Source organism: Gopherus evgoodei, unplaced genomic scaffold (assembly GCF_007399415.2).
Source record: "Gopherus evgoodei ecotype Sinaloan lineage unplaced genomic scaffold, rGopEvg1_v1.p scaffold_36_arrow_ctg1, whole genome shotgun sequence".
NCBI lineage: Eukaryota > Metazoa > Chordata > Testudines > Testudinidae > Gopherus > Gopherus evgoodei.
In genome coordinates, this window is record NW_022060038.1 from 2,605,708 (window position 1) to 2,611,121 (window position 5,414).

A 5,414-nucleotide genomic window follows, 5' to 3' on the forward strand; every position below is an offset into this window, starting at 1 on the left:
AAGGCAAGTAGAATACCACTACTAAGAAGGATTTCTATAGCTAACTGACTGGCTGGGTGGCCATAAAAGGGTGTTCCCCCCCATACAGGCACACACACTTCATTTATCACAAACACTGAATTTCATCTGCCATTTTTTTGCCCAGTTGCAAAGTTTTGTGAGATCCCTTTGTAATTCTTTGCAGTCTGCTTTGGACTTCACTATCTTGAGTAATATTGCATCATCTGCAAATTTTACCACCTCACTGTATAAGTGCTTTTCAGATCATTTATGAATATGTTGAATAGAAATTGTGCCACTACTGACGCCTGGGGGACACCACTATTTACCTCTCTCCCTTCAGAAAATTGACCATTTAGTCCTACTCTTTGTTTCCTATCTTTTAACCAGTTACTGATCCAGGACAGAACCTTCCTTCTTACCCCATGACTGCTTACTTTTCTTAAGAAACTTTGGTGATAGAACTTGTCAAAGGCTTTCTGAAATCCAAGTACATTATATGCCATGGATCTCCTTTGACCACGTTTGTTCCACCCTCAAATAATTCTAATAGAATTCTAATTAATTTTATGACCCTATGAATTATTTTCTTGAGTGGATCTTTATCTTGGCTGGAACTTGAACAAGTTGCTATTGTGAATATTGGAAGGAACTCAAGGATAGATGCTTATCAAGAAGAATTTGTGTTGTCGCAGTAAAACAAGGACATATGGTCCCTTTACCCTCCTGTCTCTGGGGGAATCTCATAATTGTTCCACTCTTTGAACTGGGAACAATAACCCATCTATGCTAAATGCTTCTCACCATGCACATGTGGCTGCATTCCTCTGTTTCTTCCCTTCCGGTGCTTATGACCAGCTCTATACAGTCATCTCAGCCTTCCTAAAAGAAACAGGTTTATTAAAAAGCAGAAAAAGGCATTAGGAAAAGTGGTTAAAAATAACAGGGAGCTGTTCTTTGTCTATACTCATCTGTCTCTTGTATTACTGCAAGCTAAGTTACACAGGCTTTGCTCTGGAGATAGAAGAACAGAACTGGCTCAACTCACATTCTTTTGAGATGACAAGGAGCTCCTGGTACCCAGCCTTATTTCACTGTGTCGCTGAGAGCATCTTCCCATTTGTTTGCCCATTTCTTGTGGAAGAAGTCTTTGCTTAAACCTCTGTGTGCCTGGGTCTAGTCACTATGGTTCTGAGCCATGGCCATGCTATGGGGCCAAATTGTGAAGCTGACCTTTGTGCTCAGACAGCTTTCTCCCAGACAGATATCTACGGTGAGGCCCCCATGTCTGTTTGTCCATTGTTTGACAGTTAGACCCCATGACACTCCAAATCTCACCTCAGACACAAGTCTGGTAACTGTGCTGAACTTCCCAGCCATCCCGTGATGCTCCAACACTCCCACATAAATCCGCAATCTATCCCTCACTGTTACTCCTGAGTACTCCCGTATCTGCCACACACACCAGGGGGCTGGATTCATGGGGCTTCCCAGAAGGCAGCTGTCACAGGGGCTGTGATAAGAAGCCTTTTATAGACCAATGTCAGAGGTGTTGCTCTGTGGAACCCTGACACAGCCCTGATCTTAGGGTCTCAGAGCATCTGAGCACCTGGAATGTATTTATCCTCCTGCCACTGCTGTGAGGCACCATCTGCTGCCTCATCTTTTCACAGCAGGCCCTTCCCCCTACTCCACCACTTCCACCAAGACTCCTACCATTGGCTAGGGAGGAGCCAGGCAATGGTAAGAGATGCCCTGGGAGCCCAGACTGCTATAGGGAGCCCGGACTCTCCACCTTCCTTAGGGGGTGCATCCTGGGGGCTGGGGACACAGGCTGGGGACATATTTTGGGCCCTTCAGCCTAATGCCAAGAAGAGGTGGAGGGTCTGGGGCTCCTTGCAGTGGCTCTGGATCCCTGAGCAGCCCTTACCATGGCCCAGCTCTGGCTTCTCTCCTGAAGAGAGGATGGAGTCTCAGGTAAAGAGGAGGAGCAGGTGTGGCGTATTGTGGGAAGGGATAGGTCAGAGAGGGCAACTCAAATGAGAGGAAGAGGAGCATAAATGCGGGTCACAGAGGAGATGGGGCTTCTGCTTGTGTCCTGCTTTTTCCTTTAAAAAGATGGTTACCTTACAGTGAACGGGCTGGACTGGGCTTGGAGCTAGCTGTGCTTCTGTGAGGGAGCTGAGTTCCATTTCTGCCCCTTTCCATTGCTAGGGCAGCACAAACAGAGGGGACAGGGAAGGAATCTGGGTCTGTGTCTCTTGACAGGACTCCTGTGTGTCTGACCCTCATTCACACATCACTTTTGCAATGTATTTATCTTCTCACCACCTCTGTGAGGCAGGGCAAGGCTATTATCCACCTCTACAGAGGCCATACTGGGTCAGACCAAAGGTCCATCTAGCCCAGTATCCTCCTTCAGATAGTGGGCAGTGCCAGGTGCCACAGAGGGAATGAAAAGAACAGAGAATCATCAAGTGATCCATCCCTTCTCGCTCATTCCCAGCTTCTGACAAACTAAGGCTAAGAACACCATCCCTGCCCATCCTGGCTAATAGCCATTGAGGGACCTATCCTCCGTGAATTTATCTAGCTCTTTTTTGGACCCTGTTATAGACTTGGCCTTCACAACATCTTGTGGGTTCCAGGACTAGCTGCTCCAAGAAGCAGTCATTTAAGGTGTCAAGAGACTTAATCTGTGCATCCCATCCTGAAGTGATATATACCCAATTCATATGGAGACAATTGAAATCCCCCATTTTTATTATTGATTTTTTAAATTTTAATAACCTTCTAACCTCCATAAATATTTCACAGTTGCTACCACCATCCTGGGTAGGTGGTCTGTAACATATCCCTACTGCTATATTCTTATTATTAGAATATGGAATTTCCACCCATAATAATTCTAAGTTTGGTTCATTTATGATTATTACTTCAATTGCCTCTTCCTCACCAGCATGACCTATTCTGTTCTTTCAATATATTTTGTACTCTGGGATCACTGTGTCCCATTGATTATCCTCATTCCACCAAGTTTCTGTGATGGCTATTATATCAATACCCTCATTTAATATGAGGCACTCTAGTTTATCCATCTAATTATTTAGCTTTCTGCATTACATTATGTTCATGAATGGGATTTTTTTTTATTTGATTGTTTCTCAACAGGTCCTACCTGTATTTTATCACCTTCCATCCTCTCCTCCTTACTAAGACATAGAGAATCTCCATTAGTCTATCCTCTCTAAAGGTCGTCACTCTCCAAATGATGTGCTTATCTGCACCTGTCAGCTTTCCCAAAACCCTTAGTTTAAAAACTCCTCTACAACCTTCTCACTCTTAAGTGCCAGGGATCTGGTTCCATTTTGGCTTAGGTGGAGCCCATCCTTCCTGTATAGGCTCCCTCATTCACAAAAGTTTCCCCATTTCCTAATAACACATGCAGCACTACTCTGCCTCTGTGGCATTACACTCAGATGGGGGTGGACTCATCAGGTGTGCAGTGCACAGTCATCAGTGGAAGAGCAGTTGCCTAAATGACTGTGCCTGGGCTCCTGTTTTAATCATGTCTCTGACACGATTCAGTCACATGCCCCTGGTTGAGGGCAGAGGAAAAGGGGGGTGACTGTGTCACTTAAATAGCTCTTGAACGCAGCTGTTGCTGTGCTCATGGATCACGTAGTATCCCGAGTGCTCAGGAGGGGTGAGGACTAAAACTGCAGAACACCTCTCAGCTATTTCCCCGGCTCATGGATGTTTAACCAGAGACGGAACGGTGACAGGTGAGGTATAATGGGAAACAACATCCACGTCCCTTCTCTTTATTGACTTTATCAAGAGGAATTCTGAGGTCGGAGCAGGCACCAATACAGCTCTTTATAAGCAAACATCACACTGGTCCACTGGCTCTCTATGAACACAGACACATTGTAAAAGCTGCTACCTGCCTTGGTCTCCTTCCCCAATGTGCTAGCCTACCTCACCAGCCCCTCTCTCATTCTTTCAGGCCTTATATCATGTCTGAACCTCTCTTTACAGAGTGGAGTTCACTAGATCTCATCATCTCGGATGTAACGTCCTGAATAGAATTGGTGCTCGTGGCCCATGTTTTTCATCTCCCATGTCACTGGAGCTGGAGCTAAGTGAGGTACTGACCCTTCCCTTGAAGAACATCCTGATTATCCTTGCAGAAAGTTGTTGGCTTTTCACAGCGTACACAATTGGGTTCATAAGTGGTGGGACAAACAGAGAGCTGTAGCCCAGGAAAAGGTTGAGCAAAGGAGGAGAGGTCTTCCAATATCCGTGTATCAGACCCAAGCCAATCCGTGGCGTGTAGAAGAGCAGGACAGCACAGAGGTGAGAGACACATGTGTTCAGGGCCCTAAGGCACTCCGTATGGGACGTAATTTTCAGCACTGTTTTGAGGATCATCACATACGAAAGGAAGATGAACAGTGAATCCAACCCCAACACGGTGACTGTAAGAAAGAAGCCATAGATCTAGTTGACTGTGATGTCCGTACAAGCCATCTTAACAAGATCCTGGTGCAGGCAGTAGCAATGTGAGAGGATATTGACTCGACAATATTGGAACCGTTTAAGGAGAAAGGGCAGTGGGAATATTAAAGACACCCCTCTCAGCACAAACACCAGTCCCATCTTTTGAATTCTTGGCAGGGTGAAGACAGAGGCGTATCTCAGTGGGTTACAGATAGCAACGAATTAATCAAAGGCCATCAACAGGAGTACTGATGATTCAATGAATGAAAGTGAGTGGATGAAGAACAGCTGGGCAAAACAAGTATCCAGACTGATCTCCCTAGAGTTAAACAAGAATATACCCAGTCTTGTTGGCATGGTGGATATGGCCAAGGCAAAGTCTGTGATGGCTAACATGGAAAGAAAAATGTACATGGGCTCATGAAGGCTCGGATCTGTTTTTACAATGAACAGAATGACTGAATTTCCTACTATCGAAATAACATACATTAAGCAGAAGGGGATAGAGATCCAGAGATGGACGTCTTCCTTCCCAGGTATCCCGGTGAGAAGAAATACTGCAGAGTTCAATTTGGTGTCATTGACAGCTGACATAATGTACTGGGCAGGTCCGAGGAGTTTTGAAATATCCTTCCTTAAAGGAAAAAAAACAAACAAACCACAAGACTAGATGATATTTAATGAGACATCTTTCTGATCTCAGTGCAAGAGATTCCCAGGAGGTCAAGGAAGATAATCTAAAGCATGGCCCTTGATATGCACCATCGATAGGAACATAGGCAGTGCCAGACTAGATCAGATTTGTAGTCCATCAAGCCTCGTATCCTATGCTCAGTACCAGATGGTTCAGAAGAAGGTGAAAGAAGCCCTGAAATAGACATCTATGAGATAACCTGCTCCCAAGGAAAGTT

At 45.1% G+C, this 5,414-nt stretch overlaps 1 pseudogene; it reads right to left on the reverse strand.

The window, feature by feature from the left end:
* Window positions 1-4,062: 4,062 nt before the first annotated feature.
* Window positions 4,063-5,097, reverse strand: LOC115641927 (annotated as a pseudogene).
* Between the last annotated feature and the right edge of the window lie 317 nt (window positions 5,098-5,414).